This window comes from Musca autumnalis, unplaced genomic scaffold (genome assembly GCF_047663935.1).
Source record: "Musca autumnalis isolate F117 unplaced genomic scaffold, ASM4766393v1 scaffold_5, whole genome shotgun sequence".
Classification (NCBI taxonomy): Eukaryota; Metazoa; Arthropoda; class Insecta; order Diptera; family Muscidae; genus Musca; species Musca autumnalis.
In genome coordinates this window covers 6,716,106-6,739,024 of record NW_027412088.1, presented here as the reverse complement: position 1 = coordinate 6,739,024, position 22,919 = coordinate 6,716,106, and the positions used below count along the sequence as shown (strand labels likewise).

General features: G+C 35.6%; 2 long non-coding RNA genes across 2 annotated transcripts in view; one reads left to right on the top strand and one right to left on the bottom strand.

Moving 5' to 3' along the window:
- Window positions 1–7,957, bottom strand: part of LOC141406538 (uncharacterized) — a 376,869-nt gene extending 368,912 nt beyond the window's left edge. Inside the window, exon 1 of the long non-coding RNA XR_012413426.1 lies at window positions 7,797–7,957. This is a non-coding gene — a long non-coding RNA (uncharacterized lncRNA). The remainder of the gene's footprint in view (window positions 1–7,796) is intronic.
- The window catches only part of LOC141406537 (uncharacterized), a 217,637-nt gene that overhangs the window by 124,825 nt on the left and 69,893 nt on the right, over window positions 1–22,919 (top strand). The gene's annotated exons all lie outside the window — the stretch shown is intronic.

Genomic DNA, 22,919 nt, shown 5'->3' with positions numbered 1-22,919 from the left:
TGTGGACGAGATACCTAAAGGAATGGACCAACATAGTCCATTATAGCATCCAGAAAGCATGAACTTGCTCACGAAAACAATTAGACAGTTTCAATCAGAATCACAAAGACTACCTCGGTGAATATTTTAAAAATTTTCGGAGGTGAGTAGCCGATAATGTTGTCAGATATATATCATCTAGGAACTTCAGGTACTTTTGGAAGAAAATTTACAATATGCAAATTTTCGGAAAAATTGGATATTCAATTCGTAAGTTTTGTTTCTTATCATTTATTTTACTTGCTAAAGGCTGGGTTATTTGAAACTTTTGGGTCATTATCTCAATTTCGGGAAGTATGGACTTATCTCCCAAAAAATTGTAACGTTATAGTGGATGCAAAAAATATGTACACGAAGAAGTGGACCGGTCCATATTAGAAACTAATCTACATATTTCTAGAAGATATATAGCGATGTGCAAAGTTTTAACCAAATCGCTGTATCACCAGTTATCGTGCTCGCCGACCAGCCAGACAGACAGGAGAACAGACTCCATATTGTTTCAAAGGGGTTTCATCCAAACGTATTTGGGATCTAAACCATTATCTCTATGAGGTTCAATTTTGGACATATTAAACTGTAAATACCCCCACGTTCACCGTAAACCGAAAAAGCAAAGATGTATAATATGAAATAATTAATAATATATAATTCTTCTTCACAGATTTGGGAACTGAGGGACAAGTAAAACGGTATAAGTCAGCTTTGTCGACAGAGATACACCCTCAGCCTGTGTATATTGAAACAATTTTTTCCCAAAAAACGTATGTATTTAGGGGCTTTTAAAAATGTTGGGCGTTTGAACCGACAAAAATGTTGATTAGGATTAAAGATCAAAGGTTTTGCGGAGGAGATACTAAAAGGAATGGATCTACATTGACCATTATGGAAGTGGATCTCCAGCCACTACATATGCTGCCATAGGGGTTTTCCACCCATCGAGCTGTTTGCTCAAGAAGTATGGACATGCCTCTGAAAAAAACTTTTACCATCGTAATTGAGGCAGCGAATGCAAGTTGCTTCAACAAAAATTAAAGTGATTCGATAACAGGTCTTAAAGTGAACTTATCCGAAATGTTGTGTGGGAGGTACCGGATGGAGTGGACAAATATAGTCTATATTTCAACCTGATCTATATCTAGTAAATATATTAGGATGTGTAAAGTACGAACAAATTTTCCGAACATTTTTGAACTTTTGTGGGGGAGTTACCTGAAGAAGTGGATCGATATGGCATATCTTCGAACTTAAACTATGTTTGGACAAAATATTACTAAGGCCAAATTTTGGACCGAATCGGCAGATCCGTTCGAGAGTTATCTCGCGCTCCAACCACCTCACACGGTGTCATAGGGGGTTTTTCAACTTTCAGGCTATTTTCTCAGGAAGTATGGACTTGCCCCTGATGAAGCTTGTACTGTCGTATGGGGGACAGTGAATAAAAGTTGCTAAAACAAAAATCAAAGAGATTCGAGAGATGGTCCTAAACTGAACTTATCCGAAATTTTGTGTGGGAGGTACCCGAAGGAGTGGACCGGTTGAGTCCATATTGAAACCTTGTTTAAGTCTGGTACACATTTTACGATGGGCAAAATATGGACCAAATCGGTTACTCCCTTCAAGTGTTATTGTGCGCACAAATTTTCCGAACACGAAGGAGTGGACCGATATGGCCCATCTTCGAACTTAAACTAACTTTATGCAAAATATTACGAAGGCCTAAATTTGAACCGAATCGGTTCATCCGTTCCAGAGTTATCGTTCGCTCCAGCCAGACGGACAGACGGACGGACATTGCTCAATCGACTCCAAATTGTCTGAAACACATTTCGTCCAAACATACTTGGGGTCTAAAACCATTATTTCGATGAGGCACATTTTGCCCGTATGAAAGTATATATACACTCGTTAGCATAAATGCTGAGGGTATAAAAATGGAGTATCTGCATTATGACGCTATTAATGTACACTGGACTACTTTTACGGGTTCTCTTTGGAAAAGTACTAAATAATACATCTAACAATGATCAGGAAATTTGGCCCGCACCAATTTTATGGACTTAAGTCGCACATTTTTATCCCACACAGTATGCAGGAACAATACCAATATTTAATTAATCGCATAAAAGAGATTCATTTCCTACTGGGTCTATGACATGCCAAAACCATACGCAGTGTTTATTTTTGTTGGAAAGTTTATTTCATTCCTTTTTACGTTGTGCCAGCTTTGAACAAATCCAACCAAAAATATTTCTCCATTTTGTTGGGAAAAATTTAATAAACTCTACTAAAGCAAATAAATGAATGTTAACGTTTTAATTGTTACACGAAGAATTTTTATTAAAAAAACATAATAAAATAATTCTATATAAATCCGGGTAAAATTCATAAAATTTCATTAAACTCCCATACACACACGCACACATTTGAATCATTATTGAAAACAAGTTTAATTTTTAAATACTGAATTCTGTGCGTGAAGTCATATCCATTTATAATTTTATATCCAATACCATACTTGTGGTGTGCGGTTGCTAACCACCATCCATGTTTTGTTGGCTGACTGGTTGTTTTATGCCTTTCTGATTGCCAGCCAGGCAGGCTGCCTTGGGATTATCATTTAATCACTTTGCGGTTAAAACTATTTAGTGGGTGTTACCCAACTCAATTTCATTGTAAATTGCCTCAAATCTAAGCTTTTGCCAGGCATTCACTGGTGCTGTGCTTTTCCATGAGTAATACTGGTAGCATGACGTGATAATTAGTTTAGTTTGAAAGTTCCTCTTTGGGGAGGTAAAAATGAGAACACCATTGCTGTATCGATTTGATTAAACTAGTTTAGCACTTACGGATGCATAAAAAATTGTCAGACTTATATAAAATGCATGCATGGATTTTTTGTTCACACGTAAAACATGAATGTTCTTAGGGGAAAATACTTCTCTGTATCAATAAAGAATGTTAAAAATTTAGCTCTTAGGATTCAATTATGAAAATAACTCTTTTGAAAAATATGGATACTATAAAATTTTTTTCAAAATTTAATTGCCTTATTTCCTGCAAAACATATATTCTTTAGAGTTGTGCCAAATTAACTATATGGAACTATGCGCAGTTCCAATGGCCCACATTGTTTGTATGAACAAACTGCGTATACCTATTATCACACGTTAGATTTTATGATGTTACTCATACGCTTTGGAGCTAGTACAGTGAACTAGGAACTAGATTACCCAACTCTAACATTCATTATCTCATAATAGACTAATCAGCGTATCTTTTGTAACATGTAACTCCGTGCGCTGTGAACGCAAATTGATCCAAAAATTCTGCAAGATTTTTCCCTCAAACAACAACATGGGTACATGCTTTCATGCTTTCGTATTATCAGCACGGATGATATTAGAATTTTATATATCGATGACGAACATTCTCAACCTCGTTATCTTAAAAAACACAACTGTTCAGGATAGATTAAAACCATTCATTTTTGATACAACTATGTATTTAGGTAAAAGTTTGAATGCAATTACATATTAGAAAATCGAGGAAATCTAATTCCCTAAAAATTGCATTTACATTTTTACCCAAACAACGATATATCAGAGGTTATTCGTTTTTGATACATTCTGAAAAGTTTTATTTTTAAGATACAATGTTGAGAAAGTAAGGCATCGCTATAGTAGTCTTTACCAGAGAGAAGTCTACCGTGTCCCTTCGGGATGTGTATGGGAACATATGTATGTATATATGGTCTTTACCAATGTAGAGTTTCTTGTCAATTTCAAAAAATCGAAAAAGAAAATTATTGGCTTACTTTGAAGTACAGGTAGTATAGTATGTGCCGCAAAAAATTCAAGTCGATCGGAGCAAAATTGGCTGAGATATGACCTTTCAAAGTGGAGAACCCGTAGTGGTTTGTGTGTTTAGGCCGGCGTCGCCCAACAGAATACCATCAATCTGAAGCAATTGTTTATGTATAGGTGAAAAAACAACAACCACATGATGTTTCTCTGTCGTGTTTTGCTCACGTACACCGTTAATGAGGGCAAAAAGCAAAACAATTCAGTGGGCGCCGCAGTATACATATGGGCGACCCCGGTTTAGGCGTACTTTATTGGTTTATTATACCACTTTTTGCATAATTTTAATGTACATCACAATGGCTACCTGTTGGCAATTCTCTAAAATGAATTCTATTAAATTCTAATCCATATGGCGAGGTAGAAGTCATAAAGAAGGAATGTATCGGACACGTCCAAAAGCGTATGGGGTCCGGCCTTCGAAGTTTAGTAAAAAGTAACAAAAAGCTTGGAGGCAAACGAATGTTGACACGAAAATTGATTGACAAGCTCACTGTCTATTATAGACTTGCAATTCTACGTCATTCGAATTCAATTCACGATAAGCACGAGGCAATATGGGCGATATTTGATCATTAGAGTTCAAGCGATACAAATCCACGTCACGAGAGATGTCCAACCGGTGAAGACTCATGGTGTTCATATCAACGGGCTCGGGCAAGAAAAGAGGCTTTCATACACGAATACAGACCACTTCCATCAAATGTTTTGGATGTTATTAGTCCTATATACAACGATCTAAGTAAAGAGTCTATACTCGAAAGATGCGTCGGCGGCTTCAATCAAAATAGCAACGAAAGCTTCGATCAACTTATTTGGAAAATTTGCCGTTGTAAATTTAGCAGCTTACATTGCGATTGGTATTTTTAACGAAGGTACAAAATCATTGTTATTTTATTTGAGCTCGATCGGTGTGAGCTGGCAGAGGGACGTGAGGCCGAGTGCGCTCGTAAAAGAAGAATGTTGCGAAGGCAACAACAAATTTCCGTTTTACAAGCTGCATCGTCAGCGGAAGGAGTATGGACCATGAATAGATGACTCCTTGTAATTTTGCCAAAAATACATTTTTTATTCATGTAAACCGAAATAAAAACTTAAAACGCGTTTTTCTCGAGATGCCATTTTTGAAGTCGGTGCCAGCGATAACTCGAAAGCGGATAGACCGATCTTCGTATATTTTGGTGAGCTTATTAAATACATAAAAACCTAGTCTTAGGCGAGACAGATTTTTTTAATTTTTTTTGGCCGATTTTTGGGCAAAACGCGGTCCATTTTTTCGTTAAATTGAAATTTTGATTTTTACAGGTCACTATTTTTGTTAAAATATATTTTTGAAAATTCTGTCTCTCTTAAAGACAAGATTATTAGGTTCTTAAAACGTTCACCAATATATATGAAGATCGGCCCATTCGTTTTGGAGCAAGCGTTGGCACCGCAAAACGCTTTTACAAAAAATGGGTTTCGCAAGTAGCCATTAACCACAAAACTTTGCAATATTTTTCAACTACAAAAATGCCAAAGGTAGTTTAAGATGTACTCTTTCATAGGAATAAAAGATTTACCTAAAAATATTGGTAGTTTTCTCAGAAAAAAATATGAAAATTGAGTTTTTTTGGCCAGCACAACTAGAGATAACCCATTAAAGGCTTATTCAGTTCAAGAAAAAAAGCTGTCGCACTGCATTATAAATACGGTTCAACGGCTACTAGAAAAGTATCTGACTTAAAAATGAAAACGTGAATATTTATCATCAAAAATCATTTTATTGTTTTCTAAAGTCTTCTCCAGCATCCTTATACACTTTTGCAAGCACTTAAACCTATTGTTGAAGCATTTTTTCCACTCCGATTGAGACACCTCCAAAACATGGTTTTTGAGCGCTTCAACAGCATCTTCTGACAACAAAAATCTTTGATCACGCCTTTCTTGATGTGCGGGAATAAAATGAAGTCACTGGGTGCCAAGTCAGTGTTGTACGGCGGGTGGTGTACAATGATTCGACTTTTCTTGTTCATTTTTGGAATTGCTCCGAAGACTTTAGATAAACAAATTCATATAAACTCAGAACTAAGAGTCCTATGTTGCTCATGGCGTATAACCTACACATGTACAGTTTTCCGAAGAAAGAGACGACAATTTGCTTCGAAGTGCTCCCCCAAAGAACAACTTTCAATGCATTTGGAGCGTCTTCGAAGACCCACAAGTCCGGTTGCTGTTTATTTCGGGCTCATGCGCATATACCCATGATTCTTCACCTGTGACGATCTTAAAACGTCTTTTTAAGCATCGTGATCGTGTTTTTTCAAAATTTATTTACACACATCTACACAAGCCGTTTTTGGATGCTTTTCAACGAGACTAACGAATGTATGTTTGTGGTAGAAATGTCCAAGGATGCCTCTATCTCTCGGTATGTCACATGACGATCATACATTATCAGTTCACTCACGGCATCCATGTTTTCTGGCACAACAGTCGTGTTAGACGACCTTCACTACCTGCGTCTTTGAGTGAGCATTGACCACGACTGAATTCATTAAACCAGTTTTTCACAGTGCTAGAGGATGGTGCTTCATCGTCATACAAAGATTTAAGTTTATAGATGCACTCCTGCCGTGATAACCCACGTCGAAAGTTGTGAAAAATTATCGGACAAAATGTTCACAAGAAAATTCATTTTTTGGCAAATTGATTGTTTATTAGGGCTATAACCAAAAAAATACCACCACATAGCCGTGTAGAGCTTGGAAAACTATTATGAAATACGGCGTCAATTTTTCTCTATCGCGAAAAAAGTTTCCGCACCAAATGCATTGAAGTTCAGTAATGCATTTTTTAATTTTAGCTGTTATGACAACATATTTGCTTTTAATTAAAATTTAATTTTTTTGTAATCTAATTTAAAATCATTATCAAAGCGTTCTGGACCAATTTGTTCTCAAATCGCGCCATTTCGGAGCATATTACGAACTTTTGATACTATTGCAATTTTTTGCTTTTTCTTTATAAACTCGTGAATTTTATGTTTCTACTTTTTTCACCTATCGGACCAGGGAATATGGGGTCATTTGCAACGAATTCGCGAAAGTTACAGGCTGTTTTTGTTGACTTTGCCTGTGAGAATCGTATATGTTTTTTTTTTTGCAAAAATACAACACCTGTACCACGTGGGGAATTTTGTCCTAATAATGAAAACGCGTTTCTAAGATCGATTCGGCGAAAAATGTTTCCGCGCCGACTGTAATTACTAAAACCCTTTTGATATTTTTTCTACTTATAATTTTTTTAAATTGGCTTTGTTTGAATAAATATTCATAGAAAAAAATACAATTCTCACAGGCAAAGTCATTAAAAACTGTCTGTAACTTTCGCGAATTTGTTGCAAATGACACCATATTCTCTTGTCCAATAGGTACAATAAATATAAACATAAAATTCACGAGTTTATAAAGAAAAAACAAAAATTGCAATAGTGTCAAAAATTCCTTATATGCTCCGAAATGGCGCGATTTGAGAACAAATTGGTCCAGAACGCTTTGATAATGATTTTAAATTAGGAATTTTGTTTTTTCAAAATAGTCTGGCTTAATCCCATTGTTGTTGTTTTAATATTTTAAAAACAACTATTTTATTAAATTTTATGGTGGATTTTATTCGACCTTTTTTTTTTGATTTTAAATAAATAGATGAGTATTTTTTGAGCTTGAGGTCATTATTCAGGGTTTTTTATTTATTTATTTATTTGTACCAATATTTCGCAATAGTTTACATTGCATCTTCAGGGATATCTACAAAGTAAACATAGTGTACATATGTATCCATTAGTATCACAGCATTGGCTTAATATAATAAGAAAACAAACACAAAAAAATAATAAACACACAGACCGCTTACATTATAAAAATGTTTCTAAATAACTAGTGTCAAGTTCACTTAAAGCTACGATAGTCTATTCTATCATCGTCGAGTGTAAATATTGCACTGAGTTATTTTAGTATTGCATTGATCTATTTTTTCTGTGTGAGATGGCGGTAACAGTAAGCTGCATTGTCGATATCGCTCTTGTAATTTATTCTCTTTGATGTTTCTAAGTTGTTTATGTGTAACATCTCTAGTGTTAGTCTTTTGTTGTAGTTGTTTTCTGTCTGCAGTACTTGTACTTTGTCGAAGTTTGGCGTGTGGTTGTTGGTCTTGCAGTGGTCTGCAAGGGCCGTTTTTTGAATCACATTTTGGTCTCTTAGTTTTATATCTGATTTATGCGCAGATAATCGAGTTTTTAATTTGTTTTTTGTAGTACCCACATACATCATGCCACATTTTTCTTCCTTATTTCCATCACATTCAATTTTGTATATGACGTTGTGTTTATCTGTAGTCTGTATTTTATTTTTTGTGTTACTAAAAAGCTTTTTGAAAAATAACTTCGGTGGAGAATATCCACAAACAAGAAACAAGGGAACTGATGAGATCCAGTGGCGTGGATCGAAACTATAGTATTCCCTGCCTTACCCCTTGGCGAACAATGCCAAATCTTTTCCACTAATAAAATAGTTGTTTTTAAAATATTAAAACAACAACAATGGGATTAAGCCAGACTATTTTGAAAAAACAAAATTGCAAACGCTATCCCAATAAAAAAAAAAAAAACGCCACAATGCTTCAGATTTTAAATTAGATTACAAAAAAAAAAAAAAAATAAAATTTTAATTAAAAGCTAATCTGTTGTCATAACAGCTAAAATTAAAAAATGCATTACTGAACTTCAATGCATTTGGTGCGGAAACTTTTTTCGCGATAGAGAAAAATTGACGCCGTATTTCATAATAGTTTTCCATGCTCTACACGGCTATGTGGTGGTATTTTTTTGGTTATAGCCCTAATATACACTTTCACATGGGCAAAATGTGCTTCATAGAAATAATGGTTTTAGACCCCAAATATGTTTGGACGAAATACGTTTCAGACAATTTGGATTCCGTCCTTCTGTCTAACTAATGAATGAAATAATGAAGCGATTTGTCCAAAATTTGGCCTTCGTAATATTTTGTCCAAACTTACTATAAGTTTGAAGTTGGGTCATATCGATCCACTCCTTCGGGTACCTCCTCCACAAAAGTTCAAACCTTTTCAATAAAATGGTAACAGAGTTGGTCCATATTTTGCACATCGAAGGTACACGTTTTTTCAGGGGTAAGCTCACACTTCTTGAGAAAATTGGCCCGAAAGCTGTAAAAAAATCTGAAAATATACTGGAATGTTTTGCCGATGAGTAGCATCACCACAGCAAAACATAAAGGAAATCAATCACCATTTTTAGTGGGTGGAGCGCACCCACTCTCGAACAGATGAGTCGATTCGGTCAAAAATTTGGACTCCCAAAATGAGATCCACTTCCGAAATGAGGTATGTAGATCCATTCCTTCAGGTACCTCCTCAACATCACTTACGAGCTGTAGTCCAAATATAGGTAAATTTTTTTCGGAAAGTTTATACGCTCAAAAGGGGCCACAATATCTGAAAACCCCCTAATACACAATTATTGGGGAAGACGATTTTGGTTGCGCAGCCGGAATTCGATTCTATATCGTTCATAGATGAAGTTTCAACTCACATAGCCTTATTTTGAATCTGAGGTATGGGGTATTGTAACTCTCGAGCAGTTGTACTATACCAGAACTTTTAAACGCATTTCGGTAAAATAAGCTGTTTTATCCCGATTCATTGATATAGTATCAAATACTTTTTTAATTTTTTTGAAATGGAAAAGGCAATTTTAGAAATTTTTCGTGATATCTCTGTCTGTAAAGCCGACTGTTTTATTTTAAGAACAAGAACAAAGGATTTACTTATTGTCGCCGAGATTGAAAGGTGTATCGTACATAGTTCGAGGCGAAATTAAGTGAAGTAGTTGACCGAAAATAAGTAGACACTTGTCCCGGCGTTTTGCCCCATCACTTGAACTTTCGCGGTTATTGGCCCACAAAGACTTGAGGCCTCCATCTCAAAAGGGATCATTTTGTGAGGCTTATATCTTCTAAACAGCAACAAATTTTGGTTTACTCGTGGACGCAAAGTTGTAGCTTTTTTCTTAAAGAAATTTGTGAACACATATAATCAAATAAAGTTTAAATATCCTTTAAGTTTATTTCTTGGGGTTTTGAGATATCAAACCGACCAAAATTCAAGCAAACAACAAAAATGTACATTGGAATCATCCCTAGAAAGTTCATACGCTCTCGAAAGTTGCCAATAAATCAACAAATCAAATTTAAATAAATCTTAAATAAATGTTTGTAGTTGAGGGGTTTTGTACCTACCTATGGATCAGAATCGGCGAAAAAAGTATAAAAATCGAATATTTTCTAAAGTTTTTTTTTTTTTGCTATTTTGACCTTTGAGTGCAGTTCGCATGTTCCAGAAAATTTCTTACTGTTTTTTCTCTGCTACATTATTGTAGTTGATTGTTTTCTTGAATTTGAGGGGTTTAGTATCTATGGGACCAGAACGAGAGAAAAAGAATAACAATCGTATCTGTCCTGCTATTTTGACCTATAGGAACCGTTTCTAAAGAGTTCGGGTGTTCTAGAAAGCTGAGACATGTGTCTTCTTATTGTCAGAATATCATTCGTTTTTCATGACTCAAAAAAAGTCGTACTAGAGCGCCAGAGGTTTTCACCGAATAAGCCATGGGTGTGGTAGGAGTAGACTGTCCAAAAATTTGTTTATTGAAATGCATGCCCTCTTCAAAATTGTCTCGGATTTTTGTATACCTATATAGGGCCCAACATATTTAAAATAACCTAAATATTCATAAAGGTCCGATTTTCATATTTTTTGTAGAATTCTGTTTTTAGCCACAATAAGAGATGCGGTTTGTAGAGCGATTTCCTAAAAAAATGATCTTTGAACCCATATGAGTGGCTAAGGAAATAAAGATCAGTCAGTATTAAGGTTTTGGATCAAATAAGAAAGCATTGGGGATATGCATTTTTACACTTTGGGACATTCTAACCCGGAATGTCAAAGAGAAGAAAATAAGTTTTTTAATAAATAATATAATATAAAACAGTAAAGTATCTTATGAAATTCCGGATTTAGTCTATGAAAAGACTGTGTAAACAATTTAAAATGGGCCCTCCATAATGATATTTGAACCGCTCAGCGCCAAAACGACCTAACCCACTTGGCAAAAAAATCAAATTGACTATAAAGATTTTCCCGGGACCTTTTGAAATAAATACTAAAAACAGCTCCCTATTGCATTATATAACACTAGGTTATACTACCTCCGAAAACAATGCAATATGAAGTTTTTAAAAATTTATTTCAAAAGGTTCCGGTTGAATCTTTATAGCCAGTTTGATTTTTTTGAACATGTGGGTTAGGCCGTTTTGGCACTGAGTGCTTCATTTGTACTGCTGCATTATGAGGCTAGACAACATCAAAGATTTATTTTCAACGGTGACAAAAGCCCCTCAGCTTAATGTTGGCTTACATATCCTGGGTATTGTTCACCCATATAAAACTTCTCTAGTGTCGTTTGACAAGTAGTTTGGATTGGCGATAAAAAGTAGGTCCCATATCATAGAACTAGTATATAGAATCGGGTAGAGCTCATTTATATGAGAGAACAATTGCTTTTTATGATAATTATGATGAAAATACATACATAAAATATTATCCAGAACAAGAAGCATTTACCGAGATAAGAATTTGATGCATACATAAACCTCGAACTACTGTAAATATATCCTCGTGTTGTTTTACTATTATATTCAATGTAGTTTGAGTCGTAACTGATAATCGTGTTTCTATTTGCATTTTATTGATTACACCCACAATAATGAAATTAAAAATATTGTGAAAAATTAATTAAATTCATACTTTTTCACACAACATGTGTTCTCTTTCTCTTCATTACTCCATCAATTATGTTCGTAACAACTCTCTAGGCACTCTAGGCACAGAAGACGTGCACAATCAATCGAGCACACCGGAAGTAAATATTGATTGAATCCTGTGTCAGCAGATAACATGTATCTGTCTATCATTCGATTGGATACATTTAACCGAAAAGGGATTTCCGTTTGAGTAGTTTGCCATCAATGTATGTATGTATGCGTGAGCAAAATAAAAAAAGAAAAATAAAAAAGGGAACAATAACCCTTACATTTATTGCAAACTTTATCTTCCATTTTCTTCTCCACCGAATGTCCTTTTGTGTCTGTAGAACATCGTTAAAAGTTGCAGATAAACGATATTATGGCCACATATGGTGTTCATTGTTTTTGTTTTATTTTTTGTCTTTGGGAAGGAGTTGAATAAAATTCTATTTGAAATAGATTATAAAATCCCAGTGTCAATAACCTTAGAAAGTTAATTTATTACAAGTTGAAAATGCTACATAAATAGGAACGGATATTTATAGCGATAAAGAGAAATAAGTAGACAATCGAAGGAAATAGCATTTAGTTATTAGCATGTATTGCCAGTTGGAACGCACGATAACTCTTGAATATTTTGTCCAAACTTAAATGAAGGTCGAAAATAAGCCATATTGGCCAACCCGTTCTGGTACCTTTCCTATAACTCTCGAATGAATCAACCGATTTGGTCCAACATTAGTTTTCCGTTATATTTGATCCAGACAATCATAGATCTGGTTGAAACATGGACTATATCGTTCCACACGCAGGGAAGAGATATTGTAGGAGCAATCATATTCTAATAACAAAATAGTGTATTTTAAAGCTCTGAAAGTATATATTGTTGTTTCAACCATATATTTTTTATTAGGAAACATAATGACACAAGATATATTGTTGCACCAACAATACATATTTTCAAAATTTTAAAATACACTATTTTGTTATTGGAATATGATTGCTCCTACAATATCTCTTCTCTGCGTGCAATCCTTCCGATACAAAATTTCAAAATTGTTCGCGCATGTGCAGATTAAGGACATTTCTCGTTTTAAAATTGTAGCAGCAGATTATCCTCGCGACTGCTATTACAATGGTACATTTTTTCGGGCGCAAGTCTATACTTCCTGAGATAATGGCCCAAAAGCTTTAAAACACACTGCCGGTACCATCCGATTTTGCCTAAAATTTGCTCATAGTAATGGTATGCACACTAGGGGTATGACTTTTTTTCTCAAAAACGATTTCCTGTAGCAAGAATAAAAAATAGTATGAAATGAAAAAAAAATTATCAAAAAATTAATTCATGTTTCACGAATGAATGACCTTTTTCCCATTTATAATAGAAATAACTTTTATTCCATTTAAATATTGAAAAAGGTCCCGAACAAACCACTTTTGTATGTAATGATGTAAAGATAATTTTATATATATAATTTAATATATATAATTTTATAATTTTCATTTTGGTTATGCCGTGGGCCTCCAAAGCTTATTTGCAGTTATATATCTGCTTATAGTGACAAAAGTTTGTCAAAAAAGGTCATATAGAAAATATTTTAAATGACTTTGTGAGTGAACTTTTTTTTATCGAATCGTCTTATAATTAAGATTTTATTTAATCTTAGGTAAAAACTCTTCAAAATATGATACAGGGATAAGAGGTTGTGAAAAAGTCATAGCCCTAATGCACACCTGCCTTGCACGCTGAAGGTCGTGACTTCGATTCCCCCTCCAGGCAAAATATCAACGGTGGCAAAATACCCCTCATTAATGTTGGCGACATTTCCTGAGTATTCCAGCCATGTTAAACTTCTCTACATGTGGTGTCTTAAGACACGCCGTTCGGACTCAGCGATAAACAGTATGTCCCATATCATTGAGCTTATATAAATAGGGGTGCACTCATTTAGAGAAGTCTCCCTTGTCAATTCTGGGATGTTTGTGGAACAATTATTATATGTCTTCTAAATGTACATCAGTTCCATGCTTGCGGCCATAATGACCCAAAAGTACAAAAAAATCCTTAAATGCCTAGTTTGAACGATGACTATAAAAAACCGAAATTTTACGGCCACTTCTCGGATTGTATCTCTGTCGGTCAAGCTGACTGTTGTTTTCACCCATACATACAGATATTTTTTAGTATTGATGGAATTATTCTACGCGCCGCTGATGTAAAGTGATTGTGGTTTTTAGAACCCTTTGTTCAGCCAATGTGGTAGATAAGTGAGATATGTTTCGAGCTACAACTCCCAGGTATAATTCTGCAAATCATCGGGTCCTTCTAGCCAGATGATCTTACGCCTTATTTATCACTTTATAACCAATCGGATCCTACTTTCTTATTATTCTTCAACCGGCTTACACATTCTGGCTAAACGGTATACCTTATTAAAATCTTGGAACTGGAATGTGCATTCCAAGTATTGTCTGTGGGTCAGTATTTATTAATGATATCTGAAAAATATAGTTTGTTTAGCTGATGACGGTTTCAAGGTGAATAAAATCAATACATCAAAGTGAACAGTCCGTCAAAGTCCACAAGATGTTCTGCCATTGCCTTTTCGCAATATTTGTGGAATGAATACCTCCTCTCCAATAATCTCCTCTCTCTAACTAATGCACATCTTCCTGAAATTATTATTTTTTCGATCAAAGTCTCTTCGATCTGGGGGAAAATATCGTTCCAGTTTATACAACATAAACTAATCCATCTGTGACAATAGCATTCCTTATCTCTCTAATTGTAAACAAATAAAAGTTAAAATAAATCGGCCTATCATCAAATCAATGACCCATCATTTTCATTCATTATCCAATGACTTATCAAAACTCACGCACACACACTCCGCACTCCAGCAATGATTGCCACTAATCGATTAATTATTTGTTTATGGAATACCAATCAATGCAGTTGTAAAGAAAAAAACAAGTTCATTCAATCATTCAAAACTAAAATGGAGGGAGAACTCGATAATCGTACAGAAAACTGAATAGAGGAAACAACCGGTCGGTCGGTCGTATTTGATGATTACATTTAATAACGCTTGTTTGAATAACGATTTTAACCTAGAAAATGCAGCAACATACATAGAAACATTCAACACAAAACAAAAACTCAGTGTGGACAGTCAGTCGAGGGAGAAAGCAAGCGTTAACGCCGAACAACGTTAATGTCGCATATACGACTTTAATGTCACCATAACGACCAATCATTAGTGGCTTTAATTGATCCGGCCTTCATGTGTCAATCATCATCAATCAACAACAACGGTGACGACTACGTTGAACCCAAAGTAACCAAAGAATATAACCATGAAATGGGACAGAGAACAAAAAGTGAGCAAGAACAACAACAACCACAACACCAACTACGCTATGCAAACACGTTAACGTCTGTCCTTCGTCCATTTGGATTCGAATAGGAATTGATAGCAGTAATATCTATCAGCAGTGGCAGTAGCAATGAGAAACAAACAACAGGCGAGGAATGTAACTTTATTTGCTGTTAAACCACAGTTAACGTCAAAACACACACTCACATACACACATTTATTCGCAGTCAAATCCATAAGCAGCCATAGACCACCCATGAATACCCCCACCGACCAGTTTGGATTATGTTTTTAAGTAAACTCATTCACTCAGTCGTCCCTCATCGAAACCAAACACAGCCAGCCAGTCTCTCAATCACCCACAACAGCCCACACTTACGGGTCTTGTTCGATACGCTACGCTTTAAACGGGCGTCCCTTTAGCCACCCTCACTAGATATGTGTGACGGCGGCGCATTGTTTTTGTCGAACACTACTGCTGCTGGTGATGTTGTTGTTTTTGTTGCTGTTCTCCGCAAACCAACAAACAAACGAGTGGAATTCCAAAGTAACTTTTGTTAAATGCCAGTCTCAATTTATAACAATGTCGTTAACATGACTAGCATGCAGCAGCAACAACAAGAATAAGAATAGCGACAGCAACAACAACAATGTGAAATGTTGTTATAAATGAAAAGCAAAAAGCACAACACAAACCGACATCAACAACCACGGAAAAATAAGAACAACACTCAGAACGGAATTTGTTTGATTTCCCAAAACGCCACTTCACTGGGTCTACTACGGTTCCGTACGCCCACAATGTTCACGAGCAAACGACAAAAGGTAGCTATGGGTTTTTTCTGTGTTGGACACAATTTACTACATCATGTTGTACGGGTAGACCTCAGCAGATCGAATAGAAAAAATGAATTAAAATATAATCTTTGTTGTACGAGTAGTGGAAAAATGCTGTTTCACCATTCCAAAACTTTTAGAATTATGATAGTTTGTTTTGTTATTTGTTCCCTTGCAACATCTTTCCCGATGGATACATCCTCACAGTTTACATGAAAGACACCACTTCTCATATTTTCAATGTTTTCTCCCTCTCAACTTTCTTCCTGACTAGTCGCTCAACTAGAGGGCTAGTAGTTTTTGGAAAATCTGTAAAGGTCAAGAAATATAGGGAATGATAAGGATTTTTACACCCTACACCATACTGTGGTAAGGGGTATTATGTATTTGTGCATTTGTATGTAACATACAAAAGGAAACGAAATAGACCCATAGTTTCTTCTAGGCATATACATCACTTTCTGAGCCGATTTATGCATGTCCGTCCGTTCGCAACGCACATGCAAGTCCGATTCTGATGAAAATCGGGGAATATAATTTTTTTAGACATAGGAAGAACTTTATTGCTTTTGGTGAAAATCGGTTCAGCTTTGATATAGCTCCCATATATATTTTCGACCGATTTCACGTATTTGCTGCACCAAACACGCTATATAAAAATCCACATAAACACATTTTAAGAAATTAATCACTTTTATTAAAGCAATGGAATACTTTCATATATGTAATGAAACTGTTTCATAGTACTAGTTTTATAATATAAATGAAACTGTTGTATAGGATTTATGAAACAATTACATAACAATTATGATAATACTTAATCACTTTAATAAAAAAGTTACATTGTATTAATGAATATTTTCATTAATTTTACTTTAATGAAACACAATGATTTTTCTTTTCATTATTGCAGTGAAGTTTTATGTTGGTTGAACATCAGCAACAATCGGCTAAAGTAAAAGTTGTAGATTTAACAATTGTCTACAAGAATGGCCTCTGCGATTTTTAAAAAGGACTTACCATTTTTGAGTTATCGCAATCTAAGTGTCAGATTAAAAATATGGTTAAGATAACCACTCCATATTTTAGGTATTTTCATAAGCTTTCAAACGATGTCACTTTGCCTTAATTGGTTCTGCAGAACCGAGTCTAACCCGTTTTTAAAATCTGAACTTTGTACTGTTTCTACTTTTTGGGGGAACAGACCCAGTTACCCCAGTTATTTTAGCCGGTTCGCCTAAATATGTGCATATTCCCTTATATGTGCATAAAAGCGATGTGTTTTTTTAGAACCGCTATATCTCAAAAATGGTTCCCTCTAAGAAAAAAATCACATTTTGATCAGACCAACTGTTTTCAACAAATAAAAAAAAAAAAAAATAAAATTAAGTAAAAAAAGTGTCAGTCGGCTTTGCCGACAGAGATATACCCTCAGCCAATGGGAAGTGAAACTTTCATCTACGGACAGATCGAATGTATTTAGGGTCTCTTCAGAATTTAGTGGCCTTTTTGAACATTTGATTAGGATTAGGAATTAACTACACTAAGACACAAATGTTGAACTTTTGTGGGGAGGTACACCTAGGGAGGACCGATATGGACCATTTTAGAAGTTAAACTAAATTTTGACAAAATATTAGGAGAACCAAAGTTTGGACCAAATTGGTTGCCCCTTTCAAGTGATATCGCCCAAGCATTTTAGTGACATAGTTGTGGACCGGTATTGCCCCATGAAACTAAGTTTGTATAAAATATGACGAAATGTTGGACCAAATCGGTAGAACAGTTCGCGAGACATTGTGGCCTCCACATATGGTGACATAGGGTTTTTTACAGCCCTCCCAAGAAATATGGACTTGCCTCTGAAAAAACTTTTACCGCCGTAATGGAGGTAGCGAATGCAAATCGCTTCAACAAAAATCAAAGTGATTCGAAAGCAGGTCATAAAGTGAACTTATCCGAAATTTTGTGTGGTAGGTACCAGAAGGAGTAGACAAATATAGTCCATATTCGAACCTGATCTATATCTGGTAGATATATTAGGATGTGCAGAGTATGGATTACATCGGTCACTCCCTTCAAGAGTTATCGTGCGCACACTTTTTCGAACATTTTTGAACTTTTGTGAGGGAGGTACCTGAAGGAGTGAACCGATATGGTTTATCTTCGAACTTAAACTATGTTTGGGCAAAATATTACGAAGGCCAAGTTTTGGACCGAATTGGCAGATCCGTTCTTGCGCTACAACCACTACACACGTTGTCATAGGGGTTTTTGCACCTTTCAGGCTATTTACTCAGGAAGTGTGGACTTGCCCCTGATGAAACTTATGCCATAGTATGGGGGACAGTGAATACACGTTGTTACAACAAAAATCAAAGCGATTCGAGAGCAGATCCTAAACTGAACTTTCCGAAATTTTGTGTGGGAGGTACCCGAAGGAGTGAACCGATATAACCCATCTTCGAACTTGAAGTAAGTTTGGGCAAAATATTACTAAAGCCAAATTTTGGACCGAATCGGTTGATCCGTTTGAGAATTATCGTGCGCTCCAGCCAGCCAGCCAGACAGACAGACTAACGGACATGGCTAAGTCAACTCCAAATTGTTTGAAACACATTTCGTCCAAACATACTTGGGGTCTAAAACCATTATTTCGATGAGGCACATTTTGCCCGTATAAAAGTGTATATACCCTCGTTAGCATAAATGCTGACGGTATAAAAATCGAAAACCTAAAAACTTGACAGTTGACCCTGAATAACTTTTTCTGCACACAGTGGATCGAAAGGGACTTTTACGACATTGATTTTAAAGACAAACCCTAGCTCTACACCAAAATTCAGTTTTGTGGGAATTTTTGCTATTTCAATGTTTATTTTGACTGGATTATCTCAGTGAGTCTTTCGTTTAATGCCGCTTTGACTAGTCTTAGGTCTATTTTTTTTTACATTTCTCATCAGCTTGAGAGATCTCTTTCGAGTGTCACAATCTTCCTCCATCGTTTACGACGTTTACTACTTTTTATACAGGTATATGATGTTTTTAAGTTTAAAAATTGTTGAGTTCGAAAACTTAAAAAAATTGTAGCTCTAAAAATCAATCACGAAATTCCTTAATGTAACGTCAAAATTCGTTACTTATTTTTTCGTTAGATTATTTAATATTTATTTTTAATAATTTCTCATTGGAGTTGAGTTGAATAATCGAAAATTTTTGTATATAAAAAGCAAAGCCGAACAGATTCCCAAACAACCACCAAATTATGCGATCGGTTTCGCTGTTAGTTACGCAGCTTATGCCTGATCGGCTGTGGAAGTGGCAATGCAGGTTACTTAGAGCTATCCTAGAGTCTTTTAGATTGATCAGTTCGACCTAAGGTTAGTTTTTCCCAGACGATGATTGTAAAGGATGTTCGATTTGCTTCTTGTTGAACTGCTCTATGACAATAGAAACCTTATACAAGATCTTCTCTTGATGACCACCCATCCATAATGGAGAGAACTAGGTTTATGCGGTTGATGTTTTCTAAAGCTTTGAGGCAGCCACTCTCTATGTTAGTCAACTTAGCGCTAGGCCTAATTTTCTGGACCAGAAGCATTTTTGGTTTTTCGACAACATAAGCTTTGTTCCAGAACTAAAATTTTTTAAAATTTTTACGACTTTTACACGTTTTACCCGAAAACCCTTTTCCGTACCCAAAAAGTCGTAAAATGTTCATTTCTCTTTAAACAAAAATGGCGCTGAATGACGCTCTCTTTAAAAACTTTTTACTCGACAAATTTGAGCGTGTAAAAAATAGTAACATGGCGTCTGATTGGCTGGTACGTTGACTTAAACATTTGTTCCAGCTTTTTTGACGTTTTTCCATTTTTGCGTTCCCGATCTTTTAGAAAAAACTTTTGTGTGAAAACAATTTTTCTCTCTTTCTCTCTTTTACGAGTTTTACTATTAAACAGTACGGGAACAAAGCAATACATTCGAACCTGTCCCATTCTGCAATGGTGAATTTGAAGCAACCTCTCTTCTTGTCCCCTGAACGTCACTAACGACTGTGTGAAGCTGCCTTGGCGTGCTCCAACTGCTTTTGATAAGGACGATTTGAGTACGAGATGGTAGACCCTTAGCAGTCCAAAGGCGATTATGGTGTTGTGCGATTTGGTTTTCTTATATTCTTCTGCAAATTTGGAATATGTCTTCGGAACATCAGACGAATTTTTCTTTTCTTTGTTGATGTTTGTAGGTGGACTTTGCATTGTTAAGGAAGGCCGAACCATTGCTGATGTCAATTTTGAGTGTAGAAATTAGTTAAAACTGTTGCCAATGCTGACTTACAGTCACTACTACTTATTTAAGTGGTCAAAAATAACTAGTTATTTCGTTTTTTGTAATGGGTATTTTCGCTAGGTAGAGCTGTGTAGTTTCGGAACTATCTTGTTCATCCCCCAATAAAACGAGATTTTTATTTATCAACTCCGAAGATCAGAACTATGAAACCGCGTGGAAACAGAAAGTACGGTGAATTGAAAGATAAATTTAATAATATCGGTCACGGAAGTATTTAGAAGTGAAGAGAAATGATTGTATCGGTGTCGGAACTACTTAGAACGGTCTGGAAATGTTTAGAAGTAGATTTGCCAACTCTGCAGGCTTGTATGTTTTGGATCCTCTTTTGTTTCTGTTGTTGTTTATAGTCAACTGTCGATGTACTTCCGACCCATGTCCTGGCATAGGAGGAAGCTGCTAGCGATTAACTTTATGTGTATAATAGTCCCACAAAAATATATGAAAATCGGATCATCCGGTTAAGAGCTACAGTGGCACCGCTTTCAAAAATACCATTTCGAGGAAAACACGTTTTTAGTTTCTATGCTACACCCAAAAGGAAGCAAATCTCCTTCAATCGGTGAAAATGTCAAAGGAATCGAAGGAGGGACCTTAAACTGCACCTAAACGCACCTTTTTGTCGTGTGGGGACGGTACCAAAATAATTGGAACGATATAGTCCATATCTTTGAAGCAAATATTATTATATGCATAGTTTTGACCAGGGCTTCGGAGTCGAACCATTTTTGGTCAGACTCCGACTCCAGTCCAATTTTTTTCTCGACTCCGACTCCAACTCCGGAGTCGACTCCGAAAATAGATAAAATAAAATTCACAACTTAAATTACAGTCATTTCAGTTTGAACTTTCAAGATACATTACATTGGGAGGATACCAAAACATAGACCTATATTGTTCGTTTGCTTTCTCGTTGATAATACGGAATACAAAGTAACAAGCACTTCAGTATACTTCACACTTCAGAACATGTAGCAAAACCCTTCAAAGCAACTGCAATCGGACGGTATCGTTCAAGGTTTCTCTACCTAAACACCTACATACGAGTATATTTACAATTTTCCGAATTTGACTTGTGTACCCAATGAGACTCGAAATATCAAATTACCATAATTACTGTCCGGTAACACTCTTTGTAATTTTTTGAGTTATGGAAAATTAACGATATTTTAACACCGCATCGTGATAGAAGACCAAAATAGCCTATTTTCCCTTAACATACACTTTAGTGGTTAAGGTTACTTGAGGTTCACATTTTTAGGTTTTTTTATGTTTTCACGATTTTGCTTGAAAACGGTAAGTCCTATCGAAATGGGGCTAAAAAAATATTGTTGCTGCAAAAATTCACTAGATTGACCTTTATAATTTGTTAGTAGGTTTTACCATTTTTGAGATATAGAAGTTTAGATCACATTTTTAGGTTTTTATTGTTAGGTTTTTGCTCGGGAACGGCAAGTCTTATCGAAATGGAACTGGAGAAAATCATATAGCTGTGGAAATTCTCTACAAGACTGACTTTTCCAATATTTTCCTAGGTTGTACCATTTTTGAGATATATAAGTTTAAGTTGGTAAATTGTAGTCATGGTATAGTTTTATAAAGAGGCGATACAGTCAGTGCATTGTCCCAATTTGAACTTCTATATCTTAAAAACGGTAAAACCTACGAAAATATCATGATGGTCAATCTTGTAGAAAATTTTCACTGCTACAACATTTTTCTTTCACCCATTTCTATAGGACTTGCGGTTTTCAAGCAAAATCGTGAAAATTGAAGAAACCCCTATAAGTGTGAACGTTGACCGCGATTTATTTAAAAAGCCCTCCGGCTATTGCAGTTTCAGAATCCGCAAAAACTTCTCAGATGTAAGCACTTTCCATTTAAATTTGGTTAACGGGCACCGTGGTTGGTCTTTCGTATGATTTCCCTTAAAGTACTACAAGGTCATTCATAGAAGTCCAACAGGTTCTTTTACAGCAGACATAAATGACTTCTAATAAAAACAAGAGAAGACCAATGAGCCTTCCTTAAAATGACCTGTAAATCTTCTAAAAGATCTTCCTCAAGTATATTTGAAGCATGCAAACATTATTCCAATCAATTGACCCAAAAATGCTTCCGATTTGCATTTTGTAGTCAAAATGAGATTAAGATGTTTTTTAAACTATGATCATTTAATTAATTTAAATTGATTTGACAAGTTTTGATAAATGTAGAGCAGATTGTTGCCCGGAGTCGGAGTCGAGCTTTTTTTCACGACTCCGGCTCCGACTCCAGCAAAATTTGCTAGACTCCGACTCCAGACTCCGACTCCAACTCCGACTCCAACTCCGACTCCGATGCCCTGGTTTTGACAAAACGGCGTGCGATATTTGAGAGTTACCGTGCTAACAATGCATCTAAGTTGGTGAATGTATATTCAGAGTTTTAGGACCATTATGAATGGATGCACATACATACGCTCTTATGAAAATAATTATGTCATTATAGTAAATGGTAATATTAAAATTTCAAAACGGTTCTAGAGAAATCTAGAAACAAATTTTAAGTGCAAAAACGTGTCTTTAAACTTG